The sequence below is a fragment of the Dromiciops gliroides genome, chromosome 1 (assembly GCF_019393635.1).
Source record: "Dromiciops gliroides isolate mDroGli1 chromosome 1, mDroGli1.pri, whole genome shotgun sequence".
NCBI classification, from domain to species: domain Eukaryota; kingdom Metazoa; phylum Chordata; class Mammalia; order Microbiotheria; family Microbiotheriidae; genus Dromiciops; species Dromiciops gliroides.
In genome coordinates, this window is record NC_057861.1 from 37,960,825 (window position 1) to 37,983,062 (window position 22,238).

The 22,238-nt window shown below is 40.5% G+C and overlaps 1 pseudogene; it reads left to right on the plus strand.

The window, feature by feature from the left end:
* The first annotated feature begins 55 nt into the window (after positions 1-55).
* LOC122744610 lies at positions 56-19,599 on the plus strand (annotated as a pseudogene).
* The last annotated feature ends 2,639 nt before the right edge of the window (positions 19,600-22,238 follow it).

Sequence of the window (22,238 nt, forward strand, 5' to 3'; positions counted from 1 at the left end):
GCCAAGAAAACCCTCAAAGAGAGATACCCGTGTCTAAAACGACTCAACAACAACAATGAATCAAGAAAACCATCCAGTGTGCCTCGATTACAAACCCAGCGCTGTCCCCCTAATGACCAGAAGAGTAGTAACAAGAGATAGCGCTGATCACTTGAAGGCTTTACAAATATCCCCTTTGATCCTCCGGAAAAAACCCCGAGGTAGAGAGTATGATGTTACATATGAGGAAACCGAGTCAAAAATAAAAGGTAAAGGAGGCTGGCACGAAGACTTCAGTTAAAATCCAACCTCAGCCACTTAGCTGTGGGACCCTGGACGGGTCATTTAACCTGTTTGCCTCAGTTTCCTCATTTGTAAAATGGAAATAATCATACCACCCACCTACCAGGGTCTTTGGGACGTCAAATGAGATCATTGTAAAACATTTAAGATAATGTCTGACACGTAGTAGGTGCTATATAAATATTAGTTATTATCTGCATTATTTTATTAGAATTCAGGTACCATTGACAGTGCCTCTCTGGAAAGTGGCAAAGCTGGGAACGGAATTAGTTAAGGAAAGTGGAAGGAGGCAGAAAGGAAAGGATAGGTGAAGGAAAGAGAACAAAATCACATTTGCTGCGATCTGGGAGAGACTTTAGAATTAAAAATTTTAAAACTAGGAAGAACATTAGAACAGAGAATGTCAGAGCTGAGAGCCTTAGAATAAAGAATGTTCAACCTGGTAGGGACCTTAGAACAGAGAATATTAGAGTTTAAAATTTAAAAAAAAAAACTTGCTCACCATCAAAGATATCCAAAAGTGCAATGGGCTACCTTGGGAGAGGTTTCCAAAGGAAGGCTAGATGAGCACTTATTTTAGTGGTTGTTGAGAAGATTCCTGTTCTAGAAATGTTGTACAATACCCGAAAAGGGGAGGGAGGAAAGGGCGGAGAATTTACTGTACCTAGTTAGAGAAACTATACTCTGACTCCCAACAGAAATTCTGTCTTCCCTCTACAGTAGGTGTTTGAGGGGAAGTGTGTGTGTGTGTGTTGGTTCATATCTCTGACTTCATGAAGTAAGGAATCCTGGTGTGAAAACTCCCTCCGCTGATCCAAATCAGCAGCTCTCCTACAATTTCTTGTCTGAGACAGTCACAGGGGAAGGCATTGAGAGGTTTAAAAAGGTTTGCTGCCCATGTTTACGTGACCAGTTTGTATCAGAGACAGCACAGGGACCAACTTATTCCTCACTTCAAGACAAGTGCTCTACTTGTTACACTATTTTCTCAGTGTTTCAGTATAATAAATAATAACAATAGCTCCCATTTATCTTTTCTGTGGAATTTCATTTACCTAAGAAATCTTTTTTTGGGGGGGGGTCAATGGGGGTTAAGTGACTTGCCCAGGATCACACAGCTAGTAAGTGTCAAGTGTCTGAGGCCGGATTTGAACTCAGGTACTCCTAAATCCAGGGCCGGTGCTTTATCCACTGCACCATCTAGCTGCCCCCTAACTAAGAAATCTTTAAAGCAGCCAGCTCTGTGAAGTGGGCACTGGGAGTGTATGATCATCCCCATTCTTCTGATGAGTGAACTGAGGACCATAAAAGTGAAGCGATTTACCCAAGGCAGCAGGCCTCAGCTAGCAAACAGCAGAGGCTAAACTTTGAACCCACCAACTCTTGGCTTCCAGTTTAGCAAGCTTTCTACTAGACCAGAAATGTCCAGGTTTCTTCAAGAGTAAGCCACATAATTAGAAATCCATATGCCTGTGAGCAGCATGAATTTAATTCACTAATTTATTGCATTCAACTTCAATTACAATTACCAATTGATCCAGACGGGCTAGAATCACATCTGGTGGCATTTCTACTATGTTGCTCTGGGCAGGTAGTTTAGCCCTATTGGCCTAATATTTCAATGGCCCCATATTTTCATTGTTGTTGTTGCTCTGGAAGAGGACCATGACATTGGGAGGTGATGTCATGACTTGCAATGAATTGGATTTCGGTGAGGGAAGGCTATACAATGTCACCAGCCTCACTCTCTCCTCCAGAGCCATCTGGGTCCAGTGGCAAGATATACATCAGGATGACTAGAGATGGCCCCAGATGTTTGAAACTATCAGGGTTAAGTGACTTGCCCAGGGTCACACAGCTAGTAAGGGTCAAGTATCTGAGGAGACATTTGAACTGAGGCCCTCCTGACTCCAGGGCCAGTGCTCTATCCCCTGCACCACCTAGCTGCCACATGTTTTCATTGATGGAGTGTAAAGACTGCAATCTCTGGAATGCAGCGCATCCTTACCTCCACCTCATAGGATTTCTAACTTCCTCCCATGCATGGCTCAGCCTCCATGAGGCTTTTCCTGACCTGGCAAACATTAACAATCTCTTCCTCTTGAAATTCATTTTTCCCCATTGCCATAGTTTTATTCTGAAGCTCTTATTTTGAAATCATATATCACAAAAATATGTTTACAAGTATTATAACTGAGATTTTTTAAAAAACTTATATCGTAAATTGAAATTATTTTGAAAGTACTATCCGGCACCCTGCATCCAAGAGCCCCAGAAAGAACAGCACACCCTCCCCAGCCCAAGCCCCAGGAGTTGGTACTAAAACTTATTCCCTTGAACAACTCCTGAAGACACAGAAAAGACAGGTTTTGACACCCAAGTCCTTGGCATTGTCACATGATTCAACATCAGAAACCAATATGATTTTATCAATGGACCTATTACCTTACAGCTATACCCCAATGATCCCAGAACTTTCCATCTCCATAGCTGAATCCTCCTATATGTTTTGTCCCTCCAATAGGATGTAAGACCCTTGTCCATAGTTGGTGCTTAATAAATGCTTGTTTATATACTTGTTAAAAATTAAATTTAGGGGCAGCTCAGTGACCCAGTGGATAAAGCACCTGCTCTGGATTCAGGAGTACCTGAGTTCAAACCTGACCTCGGACACTTGACACTTACTAGCTGTGTGACCCTGGGCAAGTCATTTAACCCTCATTGCCCTGCAAAAAAATAATTAATTTAATTAACATTTTAAAATAATTTAATAATAATGTGAATCCCTGGAGAGAAAGGACCATCTTGCTTTTCACCGTGTATCTCCATCACTTGGCACAGTTCCTAAAACATAGTAAATGCTTAATAAATGATTGTTCATTAATTCACTTCCATACCACTGTTTACCAAGGGCCATTTGTAGGGCAGCCTAACTGGAGCACCAAAGCATCCTGTGGGAGAGATGGAAGCCAGGTAGATCAAACACCACCACCTTGACTTACCATCACCTCCCCTCAAACCAGGTAGAGACAGCCCAGGTCTCCAGCGGGGCACAACAGGACCCCAGAAACAGTGGTGCTACCAGACCGTTGGTGCCACTCTCACTTCGACCCTATCTCCCCCTGCCCCCACCTTTGTGGAAAATTGATCAGGCAGCAACCTCTCCAGATGCTGCAGGTACAGCCAGAAAGGGAAAGAAGACTCAGAAAGTTCTCAGCACTAAAATCCTTTGGCACTGTCAGATGGCCAGCATCAGAAATGAAAATTATTTATTTAGTGGCAATGATACTAAAGAAGATGTATTACCATCTGTCTTGCTGCTATGTCCTAAGGACCAGTGGGCCTCTCCTGACTTGCAATTGAATTCTCCTCTGTGTTGCTCATAGAGAGAGAGGACTGCCTTACTTTTTTATCTCCAGCACTTAGTATGTTGTTCCGTTCCACACAGCATAACCTCCAAATAAATATCTTTTAACCCATTCATTCGTGTTGTATTCCCTCCACCCCCAAGTAGAAGGTAAGCTCCTTTGGGGAGGTGGGGGAGCAGGAACAATTTGTTTTTCACCTTTGTATTCTCACCACCTGGCACACTACCTTCATGAGTGTTTGTTAAATTGAACTGATTCTGAAAAACCAGATAATTGCATCAACTTATTAATATGGGCCCTATTGTTGATATTAGCCACACTCATTTGTTGCATGTATATCTGATCCACCAGGGAAGAGGAAATATTCTGGGAGAAATTTTGGTGATGTTACCAAAAAAAGACTAGTAAAATATTTTAATTTTGTGTAAAATATTTTTCATTTTAAAATTAATATAAAAATGTAAATCTTTGTAAAATTTATTTTTTAAAAGCAAAAGCCTTTCTTTCTATCTCTAATACTTGGCACAGAACCTGGCATATAGTTAAGTTTTGGGGTTTTTTTTTGGTTTTTTGCAAGGCAATAGGGGTTAAGTGACTTGCCCAGGGTCACACAGCCAGTACATGTTAGGTGTCTGAGGTCACATTTGAACTCACACTTTCCTGTGTATCCTGCCCCACCTAGCTGCTGCCATTTAGTTAACTCTTAACAAGTACTTGTTGACTAGTATATAGGACCTTTCTCATCTTCTTTCTTAAGATATATGCTTAGCTGTGGGATCTCTGGATTCAAGGACACAATCATTTTAGTCACATTTTAGCACAACTCCAAGTCACTTTCCACATTGGTTGTCCCAATTTACAACTCTACCAACAGTGCATGTTATTGTTGTTTGGCTGTTTAAAATTCTCTGTTACCCCTTTTGGGGTTTTGTTGGCAAAGATACTGCAGTGTTTTGTTCGTTTTACAGAGAGGAAAACTGAGGCAAACAGGATGAAGTGACTTATCCAGGGTCACACAGCTAGTGTCCGAGGCCGGATTTGAAGTCGGGTCTTCCAGAGTCCAGCCTCTTGTAAATTATATGCTTGATTAGCAAGACTCTCACTTTGTGCCAGAAAGAGCACTGGCTATTTTAAAATATTTTTTATTTTATTTCTTATATATAATTATATTTTATACATATATCAAACATAGATATATTATACACAAAGACACCCATATGACATATATAATATAAACTTTCTACATTATTACGTTTAGATATAACTAGATATATAACTTAGTATTTTAATTCCTTAAATAACTGCTTTATAAATAACAAATACATATCAATTTATATGATAAATTTGTTTAAAGATAATTACTATATAAATAATACCTAAATAACTCATAAATGCACAATATATATATGTGTGTGTGTATATATAAATACATATATATCTCCTGTACTCTTCCCAGTACACCCCTCCCCCACCTTTCCAGATTAAACATTTTTATTTCTATTTTTCTATCCCAATCTCTATCCCTCCCTTGCCTTTCCCTTCCCCCTTCCCTGAGGCGGTAAATAATCCAATATGGGTTATACATATATGATCATGGAAAACATCACCATATTTGTCACTTAATGAAAGCATGTGAAAAATAGCATGCCCCAATCTGTTCCATCAATATCAGTTCCTTCCCTGGAGGTAGATAGATAGTATGTTTCATCAATATTACTTTGAGATTGACTTGGATCATTGCATTGCTGATAATAGTCAAGTCATTCACAGTTCTTCATCAAACAATATTGCTGTCTCTGTGTATTCTCTTGGCTCTGTTCACTTCCCAACACATCATTTCATACATGCCCTTCTAAGCTTTTTTGAAGCTCTTATTTTTTCAAATAATTTATATAGCATTGGGATTAATTTTTCTTTAAAAGTTCAGTAGAGGGGCAACTAGGTGGCACAGTGGATCAAACACTGGCCTTGGATTCAGGAGGACCTGAGTTCAAATCCAGCCTCAGACACTTGACGCTTAACTAGCTGTGTGACCCTGGGCAAGTCACTTAACCCTCATTGCCCTACAAAAACAAAGAAAAAATAAAAGTTCAGTAGAAATTGACTTGTGAATCCTTCTGGTCCTAGAGATTTTTCAACTCATTCAACTTCTTCAAAAATAAACTTGGCATATACATGTTAAGTATTGATATGACTTCATTGTTCATGATACTCCTCAGCAAAATATAGTTTCCCTCCAGACCTCCCCCAACTAGATCTATTTTTGCCTCTGCTTGCTACCCCTGCTTTCCTTGCTCCAGCTGAAGCATAATAAATCCCGCTCCAACTCTCTACATCCACCCCGCTTGTATCGCTTGGCCTCAAACATGTTCACATGTATAATTATGATGGCTAACTGTCTATATCTCTTCATGCTATTTTTCATCTGCCCATCCTTCCCATTCTAACCCCCACCCTCTCCTTTCTCACAACTGCCTTACCTATGATCAGTGCCTTCCCAATATCCCTCCCCCCTCCATTATTACTGTCCCTATCTGAACTTCCTTATAGGGTAAGATAGATTTCTATATCAAACTGGGTGTATTTGTTGTTTCCTCTTTGTGCCACCTTTGATGAGAGTAAGGTTTAATCTTTGCCCATGTCCCCTATCAAACAAACAAACAAACAAATAAATAAATTATCATAATGGAGGGGAAGCACTGGCTATTTTGTCAGAAGACCTTGGTTGAAATCCTGCCTCTGACTCTTACTATTTGTTTGACCCTGGGCAAATCATTTCCCTCCCTGGGCCTCAGTGTCCTTATCTGTAAAAATGAGGAAGCTGAACTAGATGATCTGATATCTATTCCAGCTCTAGATTGACGATCATATACAACTCTTACCTTTCCTGTCTTTTTACACCCCAACACAGCTCTTTAATCCAGTGACACTAACCTTCTTTCTGGCTATTCCATGAACAAGATACTCCCCTCTCAAGTCCAGGCATTTTATCTGGCTGTACCCCATGCCTGGAACACACACACCCCTATACTCCAGCTACTGACCTCCTTGGCTTCCTTTCAGTCCCAGCTGAAATCCCACCTCCCATGGGAAGCCTTCTCCAGCCCCTCTTAATTCCAGTGTCTTCCCTCTGCTCATTTTGTCCTACTTAACCTGTATGTAGCTTGCTTTGTGGCCTCCCCATATTAGATTATAAGCTCTTTGAGGCAGGGACTGTCTTTTGTCTCTTATTATACCCTCAGCACTTAGCACAGTCCCTGGAATATAGCCGCACTTAATAAATATTTACTGGGGCAGCTAGGTGGCACAGTGGATAGAGCACTGGCCCTGGAGTCAGGAGTACCTGAGTTCAAATCCGGCCTCAGACACTTAACACTTACTAGCTGTGTGACCCTGGGCAAGTCACTTAACCCCAATTGCCTCACTAAAAATAATAATAATAATAATAATAATAATAATAATAATAATAAATATTTACTGATTGATGATCGATTGTTCGAATTCTGGTACAGAAACCGAATCTGCTTTTTCTCTTTATGTATGAGTTAAGCAAACACACATGATTATTAACACAATGAGAAAATAAGAATTTCCTTCAAACAACTTTCACCTTTAACTCTGCAGAAATCAACCAAAGACACAGAACTGTCCCTGGCTATGACCTCTGCCCCTTCCCTGCAGCTTTTCCTTTTAATCAATACAATAGAATCAGTTTGACAAAGAAAAAATTGGTTTTTTTTAAGGATTTCAGTTATTTCCTAGAATCATAAAGAGTTATGTTATACTACACCCCTCCCCAATTCTACAAATTAGGAAACGGAGGCTCCAGGAATTCCTGAAACCTCAGGCCAAGAAAAGACTTCAGAGAGGCCACCTGGTCCAATTTGTACCTGAACAGGAATGCCCTCTATAGCATGCCCCCAAATGGTCAACCAGCCTTTGCCTGAAGACCCTTTGGGGAAGCAGAAGCCACAGCTTTCTGAAGCAACTCCTTCCAGTTTCTCCTTTTTTGGATATTTTTCCTCACATCAAGCCTAAATCTGCCCCTTTGTCATTTCCAATGACTGCTTCTACTTCCCACTTTGGAGCCAAGCAAAATTACTCTCACTTCTTGTCCCCAGGCCAGTCCTTTCATGTCCCCACTGATTCTTCTCTTCTCTGGGTTTATCATCCCAAGTTACTTCAATTTGATCTTCATACATCTAGAAATAAACCCAATATTCCTGATTCAGTTGGACTAAGGCAGAGAATAATCCTGACTTCTCCTGGGAGAAAAGGTTGATCTGACTGGATAGAGCACTAGACTTAGAATCAAGAAGACTTGGGTTCCAGTGTCATCTCAGACACTTCTTATCTCAGTTTCCTCATCTGTAAAGTGGGGCTGGTGGGAAGGGTTGGGGTTGGGGTGGGGTGGAGGATTCAACCTCTGAGGCTCTTCCCAGATCTAAATCTCTCATCCTAAGATTCTTTCCCCATTGTTGGCTTTCAGGGGGAGTCATAACCAATGACCCATCTTCATTTCCTGCTTTCTCCAGTACCCAGGCATCAGTGTACATAGTCCTTCAAATGACACTTCTACAGCTTAGTGGATGGTCATCAAGAGTTCCTATGGTCAAAAACATTAATAGTTGCTAGCCAACTCTATGGCAAGGAGCCCCTTCTCACCTAGCTGGGCTGGTCCTCAGATGATAGACATGCAGATCATCCCTAAGCTGCTTATATATAGCCTTTGAAATTCTATGGTGTCTATCAGCCCTTGGTTCCCCTGACTTGGCCTTGAGAACCTTTGGGGCACCTTTATATCAGAATGAAACATCAGAAAAATCATTCTATTTACTCTTAAGCCTAACTGAAGAAAGATGGGGTAGTAAAAGTCAAAGGATCTGAGTTCAAATCTCACTTCTGACTCTACTTGTGCAACCTTGGACAAATCATTTAACTTTCCTGGGCCTGTTTTCTCCTCTGTAAAGAACTCGATGATCTTGAAGGGATTTCCCAGTCCGAAATCTGTACTACTACAGGGAAGTTAACAGAATTGAATATACATTCTTAATTCTTGAGAACTATTAACTCCTCTGCCATCAAAAGTCCCTTGTTCTTTCTAAGACACAAACTCTTGGGCTGGATGGAGCCCAACACTTCTGATGTTCTGAGATATAGACCATTAGTGTTTCAATATAAGCGTGTAATTTGTATAGAGGATGTGAAAGAGGATGGTCAGGAAGTCTATTTTTGATCCGTCACTTTTTTTTTTTTAAACCACTCCCATTTTATTTGAAACTTTCCTATCATGTGAATGTCAACCTCTACCATAAAATTTTCTTCTGTGGTTTATAAAACCAGCAGAGCCAGCTGCTAACGTAAGATGTTTACCCCAGCTCCACCCCCCAAAAAAAGGAAAAGGAAAGAAACAATATAAGATATGGTTTCTTTCTTATGTAAAGGAGTGAAAATATGCTTATTAACAATAAGTTATCACACCGAACCTCTTGGCTATAACCCCAACTTTTATAACTTCTGGAACCTTCTAAATCCGTGTAAAAACAGAATGATTTTGGTCCTGGTGAAAGTAGGGCTAAGATCATGAGCCCCCTTTTCAGGCTTCTTCACCCAATTAAGCCCTTGAAATTTGCATTGAACAGGAGAGGCATAATGGGGAAGGGAGGCAGGAAGGAAGGGTGGCTTGAGATAGTGTCCTTGTCATACTTTGACCCATATTTTTTGTGAAGTGGAACCCCTGAGAATAATTTGCTAGAACTAGGGATGTGAGAGTAATTAAAATAAATTATATAACTAATAATTCAAATAAGACTTAGTTTAAAAGAGTTGGGAAGGGGGCAGCTAAGTGGCATAGTGGATAGAGCACCGGCCCTGGAGCCAGGAGTGCCTAAGTTCAAATCTGGCCTCAGACACTTAACACTTACTAGCTGTGTGACCCTGGGCAAGTCACTTAACCCCAATTGCCTCACTAAAAAAAAAAAAAAAAAAGAGTTGGGAAGGGCAGCAGAGAGGAGGCAGTTCAAAAGACAAAAATTCAAAGCTTACCTGACAGATCTGCATCTTTTTTTTTTTAAGTGAGGCAAGTGGGGTTAAGTGACTTGCCCAGGGTCACACAGCTAGTAAGTGTTAAGTGTCTGAGGCCGGATTTGAACTCGGGTCCTCCTGACTCCAGGGCCAGTGCTCTATCCCCTGCACCACCTAGCTGCCCTGGCATCTTTAAAAGAGCTAAAGTACTCTTAGGCTCTAAGCCTTTTAGAGCTGAGATACTAGCTAACAACATCAACTCTTTAAGATCATTCTCACCTGAAGCCCAGAAGAGTATAGCAGGCCAAAAAGTAACTCAGCACAGTAGAGATTTCTAGTCAATAGCAACATGATGACAGCCATAGATCTGAAGCAAGTAAGTCATGAATTGCCCCTGGTTCTGTGTCTGTTTGTTGTTTTTCAGTCTTGTCCAACTCTTTGCAGCACAGAAATGACTTGTCTGGAAGCAGCTAGATGGTACAGTGGATAAAGCACCAGCCCTGGATTCAGGAGGACCTTAGTTCAAATCTAGCCTCAGACATGACGCTTACTAGCTGTGTGACCCTGGGCAAGTCACTTAACCCTCATTGCTCCACCAAAAAAAAAAAAAAAAAGATTTCTCCAATGTCCAATAAGTAGTATTATTTATATGATGAGTTAACAAACACATATTAAAAGTTTAACCTGTGCCTAGCATATGTGTAATAAAGGAATTTACAGAAGATGAGAACAATGGCAGATAACAGAAGATGATGCTAAGAGCGTGGAATAATAGCCCATTCAAAATCATGTGAAGAGTGTTAAAGCCTGGACTGAGCTGAGGCTGGCAAGGGAAAGTAAGGACAACAAAAAGGAGATTTATTCAGCTATATTATGGGCAAGAAGAAAATTAAAGAAGAGTGAGAACCAGAAGCAGACTTGAGCCTGCTGCTACTGGGTGTGAGTATTTACATCTCAGACATCTGCAAACGCAAAAAAAATCAGGACTTGATTTACTGTTTTGTGGTTTATCTAGACCAGTGGTTTTAAAGTCAAATAGAAATGAACCCTAGGGGTCACATATTGACTTGTTGTTCAGTCCTTTTGGTCATGTCTGACTTTTTGTGACCCCATTGGGGTTTTCTTGGCAGAGATACTAGAGTGGTTTGCCATTTTCTTCTCCAGCTCATTTTACAGATGAGGAAACTGAGGCAAACAGGGTTAAATGATCTGCCCAGGGTCACACAACTAGTAAGTGTCAGAGGCCTGGCATTCTATCCATTGTGTCACCTAGTTGCCCTCACGTATTGACTTTAAAAAATCACAAATAAAAATAAAAAGAGAAGCAAATTTTATTTTTGAAAAGAAAACAAAATAGAAATCATTAAATTGTTATATTAATCCCAAAGATATACGCAAAGCCTGAAAGCAATTTACAGTTCAGAGGAGAGTCTTACTTTCATCATTGAGAAAGGAGAAAAAATTCTGTATCCAGATTCAAATGGCCCAGGTTCAAATTCTGCTTCTGTTATTTACTAGCCATACAACCATGACGGATCAGTTTCCTGGGAGGAGTGCCTACATCTGTTGGAATGAACTAGTCGTAGCTCAAGTATACAGGAAAAAAAAAATACTAAAAATATTTTTAGAGAACTTCAGGGCAAAGTTAACTCAAATTGCTTTAGAACTCATATATGGCTTCCTGTCTCACATCGCTCCTGATTGGTAGTGGTGATGGTGGTGTGGGAGAAGAGGAAGGAGGGTTAGTAGGGCAGGGGAATGTGATTAACTCAAGAAGCCCCAGAATACGGGCACATTACATCACAATCTCAATTTCCTCATCTCTAGAAATGAAATGTGCACGCTCCAGTGTGTGTGTGTGTGTGTGTGTGTGTGTGTGTGTGTGTGTGGAGTGTATATGTATGTATGTAGAGTTGGATGAGATGGCCTATGAAGTCCCTTCTAACTCAAAATAAATCTATGATCCAAGACTGGTCAGGAGACCAACATAACCGCAGGTTCTCAGACCAGGATAAAGTAGGTTTCTCTTGTGTTACAGAATCCCAGCATTGTGGGAGTAGTGTGGGAGAGGGAAGCATCTTTTCCAACCTTGAACTTGTGCTAACCTAGTAGAACATAGACAAGACATTCTACCTCTACCTTAAGTGACACAATGGAGTCCTGACTGTGGAGTTAGAGGGCTCGGTCTCAAAACCTACCTCTGATACTTATTACCTGTAGGACCCTGGGAAAATCACAGAATCTCTCTGGGGCTCAGTTTCCTCATCTGTAAAATGAAAGGGCTGGACTAATGTGTTCTGAGGTTCTTTCTAGCCTATCATTCAATGACCTCTGTTCGCAGTAGAATGTAAGTTCCTTACTCTAATGCATTGTTGGTGGAGCTGTGAACTGATCCAACCATTCTGGAGAGCAATTTGGAATTATACCCAAAGGGCTATACAGCTGTGCATACCCTTTGACCCAGCAATACCACTTTTGTATCTTTTTCCCAAAGAGAACATTAAAAAGGGAAAGGGACCCACATGTACAAAAATATTTATAGCTGCTCTTTTTGTGGTGGCAAGGAATCAGAAATTGAGGGGATGCCCATCAATTGGGGAATGGCTGAACAAGTTGTGGTACATGAATGTAATGGAATTCTATTGTGCTGTAAGAAATGATGAGCAGGAAGAGTTCAGAGAAACCTGGAAGGACTTGCATGAACTGATGATGAGTGAGATAAGCAGAACCAGAAGAACATTGTACATAGTATCATTAACATTATGTGTTGATCAACTGTGATAGACTAGACTCTTCTCACCAATACAATGGTACAAGAAAGTTCCAAAGGACTCATGATGGAAAAGGCTCTCCAAATCCAGAAAAAAAAAAAAGAAGTATGGAATATGGATGCTGATTGAATCATACTATTTCTTTTGTTTTTTGGTGCTGTTGTTTTTCTTTTTTGAGGTTTTTCCTTTTGCTCTTATTCTTCTCATATAACATGACTAATGCAGAAATATGTTTAATGTTTTATATATATATATATATACATACATATATATATATATATATATAACCTATATCAGCTTACCTGCTGTCTAGAGAGGGGGGAAGAGAAGGGAGAAAAATTGGAAATTGGAAATCGTATAAAAACAAATATTGAAAACTATTTCTACATGTAACTGGAAAATAATAAAATACTTTTAAACAAACAAACAAAAAAATAAATGAAAGAATGCAAGTTCCTTGAAGGCAGGAAGTATTTCTTTTTTTGTCTGTATTCTTGATGCCTGATACATAGTACGTACCTAATAAATGCTTTCTGAATTATTGGATGAATGCATGAGTAAGACTCTCCATTACAATATACCTCCCAAGTGGTCATCTGGCCTCCCACTCAAAGACCTCCTATGAGTAGCAACACAGTACCCTAGCCACTTTTGGCTAACTCTAATAGGCAATTAAAACATTAAACCTGCCTCTTTTTTTCCCAGGGCAATGAGGGTTAAGTGACTTGTCCAGGGTCACACAGCTAGTAAGTGTCAAGTGTCTGAGGCCGGATTTGAACTCAGGTTCTCTTGAATCTAGGGCTGGTGCTTTATCTGCTGTGCCACCTAGCTGCCCCTAAACCTGCCTCTTAACAAATTCTACTCTTCCCTCCTAGTGCTGCCTGTGAGGGACAAGCAGATCAAGTCTACTGTCTCTTCCAGGAGACATCCAGAATTCATCAATTTTTCCAAGTCATCTCCCTTATACAAGATGAAGGCAAAACTCCCCAGCTCCCTGCTTCCAAATTCCTCTTTTCTGATTGCTACTTCTTTCTGCGTTTAGGCCCTCCCTCAGCCCCACCTTCTTCAGTCTCTCCCCATTATCCAATCCATCCAAAATATTGCATATCCCTGGAGGTAGAGGAGTGGGGGGTGGACATACTATTTTGTCCAATAAAGATTAAAGGGAGGAAGAAAAGGTTCAATATCCTAATATTGCTACATCGGTATATGGGCCAGTTTCTACTCATGTGGAATTTAAGTCATGATAAGAAATAGTCTGTCATCCTTCTCTCTGTCTCTCTCTCTGTCTCTCTGTCTCTCTGTCTCTCTCTCTGTCTCTCTGTCTCTGTCTCTCTCTGTCTCTCTCTGTCTCTCTCTCTCTCTCTCTCTCTCACACACACACACACACACACACACAAATGCATTTGTAGTTTACAGTCAGCACTATGGGAAGGATTGATGATTCAGAGATTGAAAACTGTGATAGCAATAAAGGAGTACAGTGTTTCACTTATTAATGTTATAAAAGCAAACCCCACGTATGATGAAAGATGCTAAGGGATGGGGTTTTATCACCTAGACATTGCCAAAGTCAATATGTTGCATTGCTCTCTCTGGCAAATAACATTCGTTTTACACAGGATAGAAAAAAAAAATGTCCCATTTTTCTCTGCAACCTCAAATAAGGGAAAGATCCCAAGCAAACAAGTACTGCTCACAGGGGGAAAAACAAACAAAAAACAATTTTACTTTATACACATTTTATAGCTGTTATGTGAGAAATTGGCCACCAACGTCCTCTTTGGAGGCTTTCTTGTGGTGTGCGGATCACCCTGGAATTGTCAGGCCAGCAGAGCACAAGCGCGGGTGTATCCTACCAAGCTGTAAAGTAGGGCTATAGAAGCAGTGTCTGTTGTCTGAGGATCTGCTAAAGTAGGGCTATAGAAGCAGTGTCTGTTGTCTAAGGATCTGCCCCGCTCCATTTTCAAAAGACCAGAGAGTCACAGGTTTAGAGCTGGAAGTGAGCTGCAAATCTAATGCTGGCATCGTTCATAAGGCAATAAATTTTTCAGACACAGTAACTTTTTGGAGGGAAGAGGGGTGTGTGGAGAGGCAGAGTTAAGTGACTTGTCCAGGGTCACACAGCTAGTAATTGTCTGAGGTCAGATTCGAAGTCAGATCCTTCTGACTCCAGGGCGGGACCTTTATCGGTGTGCCACCCAGCTGCCCCCAGACACAGTAACTTTTTAAAAGAGGTTTTATTGATACATTTTATATTATATCACTATTTCTTCTCAATGTTACTCTTCTCCCCATAGTAACTGGTTCCATAATAAAAGGGACCATTAAGTAAAATAAGCAAACATATTGACCATGTTAAATCATGATTCATTTCACACCTATAGGTCACCACCCCTGTACTGAAAGGAGGAAGGTTTGTTTCATTGTCAAGTCCTTGAAAGTCAGGAGTGATCACTGCATCATCAGAGTTCTGCTGGCTTTTGTTGTCTTTTAATTGTTGGAGTCAAGTCAAACCAACATAAATGTATTAAGTACCAGAAACTGTGCTAAGTGCTGGCCAGGGACATAAAGAAAAATGAAAAACAGTCCCTGCTCTCAAGGAGCATCAAGTCTAATGGGGTCATCATATTGTTCACTGGGTTCTACATACTTTTCTCTGCATCCACTCATATGTCTTCCAATGTTTCTCTGAATTCATTCCATTTTTCTTCTCTTATGGCACAATAATATTACTGGTTCAAATCCTGCCTCAGAAACTTACTAGCTGTGTGACCTAGGTCAAGTAAATCACTTAATCTCCATCTCTAAAATTAGGATAATAATAGCACCTTCCTTGTAGGATTGTGATTATATTTTATAAAATTTAATAATTAAATACAATTTATGAAATATATTTTATAAAATGCTTTGCAAAACTTTAAGTGCTATTTAAATGCTAGTGACGAAGATAAGGGTGAATCAATATGATGTATCTCTGTGTATCTATGTCTGTATGGACAGCATACGGAAGAAGAGACCCAAGATGGTAGAGTCTTAAGATGAACAAATAAATACAAAAATAAATGAAAAAACATTTGCTGGACTCTTTTTTACATGCCAAGAACTGTACTAAGATCATGGCATATGAGGAAGGTTGAAAGAATTAAGAACACTATGGGGCAGCTAGGTGGCACTGTGGATAAATCAATGGCCCTGGATTCAGGAGGACCTGAGTTCAAATCCAGCCTCAGACACTTGACATTTACAAGCTGTGTGACCTTGGACAAGTCACTTAACCCTTATTGCCCCACCCTACCCCCACCCCCCAAAAAATTAAGGATACTGTTTCCAAGGAGCTCACATTCAATTGGGGCAGAGAACACATGGAAGGTTTCAGCCTCAAGCTAGATAAAAAGATTACATGGTCTTTGGAGTATAGAGACAAAACAACTTTAATGAAATAACTATACTGAATAAATGATTTATAATAAATTAAACATACCTCTACCCATCATATTTAATTTTACCTGATTTGAGCTATCATAGTGAAATTATTTTTTGACAATGTAAATTATGTCATCTCTTGATATACTTTCTTCAAATAAATCTTTCCCAGCCCCTTTTAAAAAAAAGAATTGGGACAGCTAGGTGGCACAATGGATAAATCATCAGCCCTGGATTCAGGAGGACCTGAGTTCAAATCTGGCCATAGACACTTGACACTTACTAGCTGTGTAACCCTGGGCAAGTCGCTTAACCCTCATTGCCCCGCAAAATAAATAAATGATTAAATAAATAAATAGGTAGATAGATAAATAGATGAATAAATATATAAATGAATGAATGAATAAATAAGTAAATAGGTAAATGAATGGATGAATGAATGAATAAGTAAATAAACAAATAAGTAAACAAGTAAATAGATAGATAGATAGATAGATAGATAGATAGATAGATAGATAGATAGATAGATAGATAAATGCTTATTGTCTGCCTAGTCAAAAGAAGATCAAAGGAATGCAGAACCAGGGGGAATTAGGTCTATAAATGCAGGATATTGGGCATCACATTTAAAAAATAAAAAATTAAAAAAAAGAATATTTAGCCTAAGTGAGAGAACCCATGGAGGTGGGAAGGGGATAGAGCAGGGAAGACATGACCACTCCTTTAGATATTTCTAGCTATTTTCAGGTATTTCTAGGACTATCAAGTGGAGAAAGGATTAGACTTCATAGGATCTTAGATTTAGAGCCTGAAGGGATCCTAGGGTCTAACCCTCTTATGTTATAGAGTAGGACACTGAAGACCAGAGAAATTAAGGGTCTTGACCAAAGGGACACAAGTAATAAGTAGCAGAGCCAGGCTTTGAACCCAGGTCTTCTGACTACCCAGCACTCCTTCCACTGCAAATAAGATGAAAGTGAGAAATGTTCGATGAGCCTCCAATTATCCAGTGTCTGAGGCAACCACTGCATAAATAATGCAAAATTAATTTTATCTGTAATGCTTTTAGATCAGGAATTGGTGGTTCAGGTAGCTGACTGATTTAACTTTCTGAATTACTTGGCTTGACAGTAGTGTCTGTGAAAAGGACTTGGTGGGGTTTAGCTGATCATGAGCCCAAGATGAACCAGCTACAGGATGTTGGCTGCTATTCATGCAATCTCAGTCTGAAGTCACAGATCACAAAAAGGCCCATTGTTTTTTGTCACTGGCCAGATAATCTCTATTCTATTATGTTCTGTTGTGGGAAATCAGGGTTTTTTTGCTTTGTTTTAAAGGACTTTTTTTGTTCTTCTTGGCCCTTAGGGGTAGAGCAATGGGTAGAAATTGAGAGGAGGAAGATTTAGGTTTGATAATAGGAAAGACTCCCCAATAATGAGAGCTATCCTAGGGGGAATAATCTGATTTGGGATGAACCCCTCAAAGGCCTCACAAAAGAGGAAGAAGCTACTTCTGGTTGTGAGTTGTCAAGTCACTAAAATCTGTTCATTTGAACCTGGATGTTAAGCAGAGGAAAAAAACTTTTTTCTAATTTAATTGTTTGTTTGTTTTTATTTCTTTATTTTATTTTATTTTTAAATTTTTTTTAGGGCAATGGGGGCTAAGTGACTTGCCCATGGTCACACAGCTAGTAAGTGTCAAGTGTCTGAGGTCAGATTTGAACTCAGGTACTCCTGAATCCAGGGCTGGTGCTCTCTTTATTTTATTTTAAGAAGAGAAATTTTGATTTTATCCTAGAGGCAATGGAAGTCATCAAGGAAAGGCCAGATGACCCCTTGTTAGGGAGATTTTAGAAAGTAATCTCATGAAGGTTGGAATGGTCCAGCTCCCTTTCAGCTCAGAAATTAAGCTTCTCTTCCCAAGGTGGGACAGGGTACCTGGGCTTTCAGGGTTTTTTTTTGTGAGATTATTATTATTATTATTATTATTATTATTATTATTATTATTTTTTGCAGGGCAATGAGGGTTAAGTGAGTTGCCCAGGGTCATACATTTAGTAAGTGTCAAGTGTCCGAGGCCGGATTTGAACTCAGGTCTTCCTGAATCCAGGACCAGTGCTTTATCCACTGCGCCACCTAGCTACCCTTGTGGTTTCCTTTTTTGAAAGACTATCTCACGAAAGAGGAAATTGATTTGTTCTGCTTTGTCTCAGAGGATAAAACCAAGAGCAACTGGTAGAAGCTGAAGAAGGGACAGATTGAGGCATGATTTCAGAAAAAAAAAAAAAAACAACTTACCAAGTAGTAATCTTCCTAAAGCAAAAATCTGACCCTGTGTCCTCAACTCCTCAGCAAGCTCCTGTGGCTCCCTATTGTATCTAGAAGCAAATATAATATCTATTTTTCTTGCCTCCTGGTACTGTTCTATAATCCAGCAAAGCTCACCTCTTTACTGTTCCCCAAACCCAACACCTCATCTCGTGACTGTGCATTTTCACTGGCTGTCAATTTGCCTGGAATGCTCTACCTCCTCACCTCTACCTCCCAGCTTCCCTGACTTCTATCAAGACCATTGCATCTCGTTCTGCCAGCCAAGATGCCAAAAGGGAAGAAGGTGGCTCCGGCCCCTGCTGTTGTAAAGAAGCAAGAGGCCAAGAAAGTGGTTAATCCTCTGTTTGAGAAGTGGCCCAAGAACTTTGGCATTGGTCAGGACATCCAGTCCAAAAGGAACCTTACTCAATTTATCAAATGGCCTCGATACATCAGATTGCAGCATCAAAGATCTATCCTTTATAAGTGTTTGAAAGTACAACCAGCGGGCAGCTAGGTGGCACAGTAGATAGAGCACTGGCCCTGGAGTCAGGAGTACCTGAGTTCAAATCCGGCCTCAGACACTTAATACTTACTAGCAGTGTGACCCTGGGCAAGTCACTTAACCCCAATTGCCTCACCAAAAAAAAAAAAAAAGAAAAGAAAGTACCACCAGCAATTAACCAGTTACCCAGGCTTTGGATCATCAGACAGCTACTCAACTGCTTAAATTGGCTCACAAGTACAGACCTCGGACAAAGCAAGAGAAGAAGTAAAGGCTGCTGGTTCGAGATGAACAAAAAGCCACAAAAAGCTGAAGGCAAAGGAGATGTTCCCACTAAGAGACACACCTGTCCTCAGGACAGGTGTTAACACTGTTACTACCCTGGTGGAGAACAAGAAGGCACAGTTGGTAGTGATGGCACATGATGTGGACCCCACTGAGCTAGTGGTCTCCCTTCCTGCCTTGTGCCAAAAAATGGGAGTTCCTTACTGTATTATTATTTTTATTTTTTATTTTTTTGCAGGGCAATGGGGGTTAAGTGACTTGCCCAGGGTCACACAGCTAGTAAGTGTCAAGTGTCTGAGGCCAGATTTGAACTCCGGTACTCCTGAATCCAGGGCTGGTGCTTTATCTACTGTGCCACCTAGCCACCCCCTCCTTACTGTATTATTAAAGGTAAAGCCAGGCTGGGTTGCTTAGTTCACAGAAAGACAAGCATTGTCTTCACACAGGTTAACCCTGAAGATAAGGGAGCCCTGGCTAAGCTGGCAGAAGCCATCAAAACCAATTACAACCACATATATGATGAGATCTGTCATCACTGGGGTGGCAACATTCTGGGTCCAAAGTCAGTAGCCCGTATTGCCAAGCTGGAAAAGGCAAAAGCTAAGGAACTTGCAACTAAATTGGGTTAAATGTATGTTTGATTTTTCCCCCTGCGTAAAAATAAAAATTTAAACAAAACTTTTAAAAAGACCTGTTGCAAATTTGACCTTCTGTAAGAATCCTTTTCCAGACCCATTCAGTGCCAGGGCCTTCCCTCTGAGGTGAACTCCCATTTACACTGTGTGCATATGTCTTGTGCATACATTAGTTATTTGCATGTTGTGTTTCCAATTAGAATGTGAGCTCCTTGAGAGTAGGGACCCTGTTTTTGCCTTGTTTTGTATCCTCACGCTTAAGCACAGCACCTGGAATATATGAAGTGTTTAATAAAGCTTGCTGACTTTTTTTTTTCCATTCCTCTTCAGGCTTTTGTGGTAAGATTATTGTAATTTGGTTGACTCATTGGGAGGGGCCACACCTAGCCTGCCCTGAAGTGACATGTACTGCTGATGTCAGAAGGAGAAAACCACTCTCCACAGGCAGATTTGAAGGAAAAAAAAAGGGGGGGGGGGAGATTAAATGCTTGCTGAGGGGAGTCTCAGACTCTTTTGGAGTCTCTCTCCTCCTGGTGGCATGAGTGACAGCAGCAGTGGCAGAGGCTTAAGGACTGGCTGTAAGCTGTTCCTTCCATTGAAGCTACAAGCCAGTAAATATGCTTGTTTGGGGGTTGAGGGGTTTTTTTTGGGGGGGATTTCTTTGTATCCCCTGGGCAACTAAGGGGCATGGTAGATAGAGCAGTGGGATGGAAATCAGGAAGACTCATCTTCATAAGTTTAAATTTGACCTCAAACACTTACTAGCTATATAACTGTGGGCAAGTTACTTAACTCTACCTCAGTTCCTCATCTGTAAAATAAACTAGAGAAGGAAATGGCAAACCATGCCTATATCTTTGACAAGAAAACTCAAAAATAGGGTCATGGAGAGTAGGACACAACTGAAATGACTGAACAACAACAACAATTCTTTGAATCCCTTGAGGCTCAGCACAGTGTCAGGCACATAGAGGATGCTAAGTAGATTTTTGCTGACCAAATAATGAAAGGGTCCACTTATTCCCTCAGTTCTCTCCCATGTGAACCCAAGCACTACCCTGTAATACATATCCATACCTAGGCTCCTTCTTCTAAAACCACTTGAAACATGGAATTAGGTGACATTTAATAAAATAAAAATAATGTTTAAAAGAAAGGAAAACCCTCTGAAGAGGGATCTCCTGCAAAGAAGACCATGTTTGTAAAGTGCTTAGCACAGGGTCTGACACGTGGTAGACACTTAATAAATGACCATTCCCTCCTTGACCCTCTCCATCTGCTACTAACTCAAATTTAATCAGTAAGATGTCAATTATTCAGTCAACAAACCATTTATGAAGCCCTTATTATGCACCAGGAATTGGGTTAAGCTCTGAGAAGACAAAGACAGACTTAAAAAAGACTAAAAAGGGGGGGGGGCAGCAGAGAAAGCTATCAGATTGTTTTACTCTATGACAATGTGACACATTGGGCTTCACTCTGTTACTCAAACACAACACACTATTTCCATCTTCTTTCCTTTACACTGACTTTCCTTCATGCCTTAAATATGCTTTTCTACCTTGGTGCATCCGTGTCTTTCTTCAAGAACTGGCTAAAGTACCACCTTCTATATGAAGCTTTTCTTGACCTCCAACTTCTAATTGTTGTTCAATTGTGTCTGACTCTTTCTGACCCTATTTGGGGTTTTCTCGGCAGAGATACCGGAGTGAATTGTCATTTCCTTCTCCAGCTCATTTGACAGAGGAGGAAACTGAAGCAAAAAAGGTTAAGTGACCGTCCCAGAGGCACACAGCCAGTAAGTATCTGAGGTCACATTTGAATTCAGGTCTTCTTGACTCCCAGACCACTGCTCTATATACTGTGCCAGGGAGATAAGACCACTGCAAAGAAAAAAAGAGAGACACAGAAGGTGAGTGCTTCCAAACAAAATTTTAAAAGACGTGTCCAACACTGAAGCTAGAAAGTAACTTCCAGAGAAGTCAAAGACCTTACTTTGTCTTTGAATTATGATGGCTGCTTTAGCCCTCTTGGAGGCCCTGCTCCGATGCCGAGTCATCCAAGTGTCATTCCTTTATCTTCTCTGTTGAAAGTGGTGACATGATCATAGGATCATAGACTTAGATCTGGGAGGAACCTTAGAAGTCTGGCTCTAGAGCAGGGAAGCCATGGGCTAAATGTTAAAGTTGAGGAAACTGAGGCATAGAGGAGAAAAAGTTACTTGACCAAGATGATGTAGGTATTCATTGGCAAAGCCAGGCTTCCAACCAGGGTCCTGCTTAGAAACCAAATCCATCTGTTCTTCTGCTCCATTCAGTTCAATTAAATTAATGTATTTGTCAAGAGCATATTACAAGTAGGGGCAGCTAGGTGGCGCCATAATGCACAGAGTGCTGGTCCTGACTGTAGTCAGGAGGACTCATATTCATGAGTTCAAATCAAGTTTCAGACAATTAGTGGCTGTGTGACCCTGAGCAATTCACTTAACCCTGTATACCTCACTTTCTTCATCTGTCAAATGAGCTGGAGAAAGAGATGGCAAACGACTCCAGTATCCCTGCCAAGAAGACCCCGAATGGGCTCAAGGAGAATTGGACATGACCGGAGACACTACCGAATAACAACACAACAGA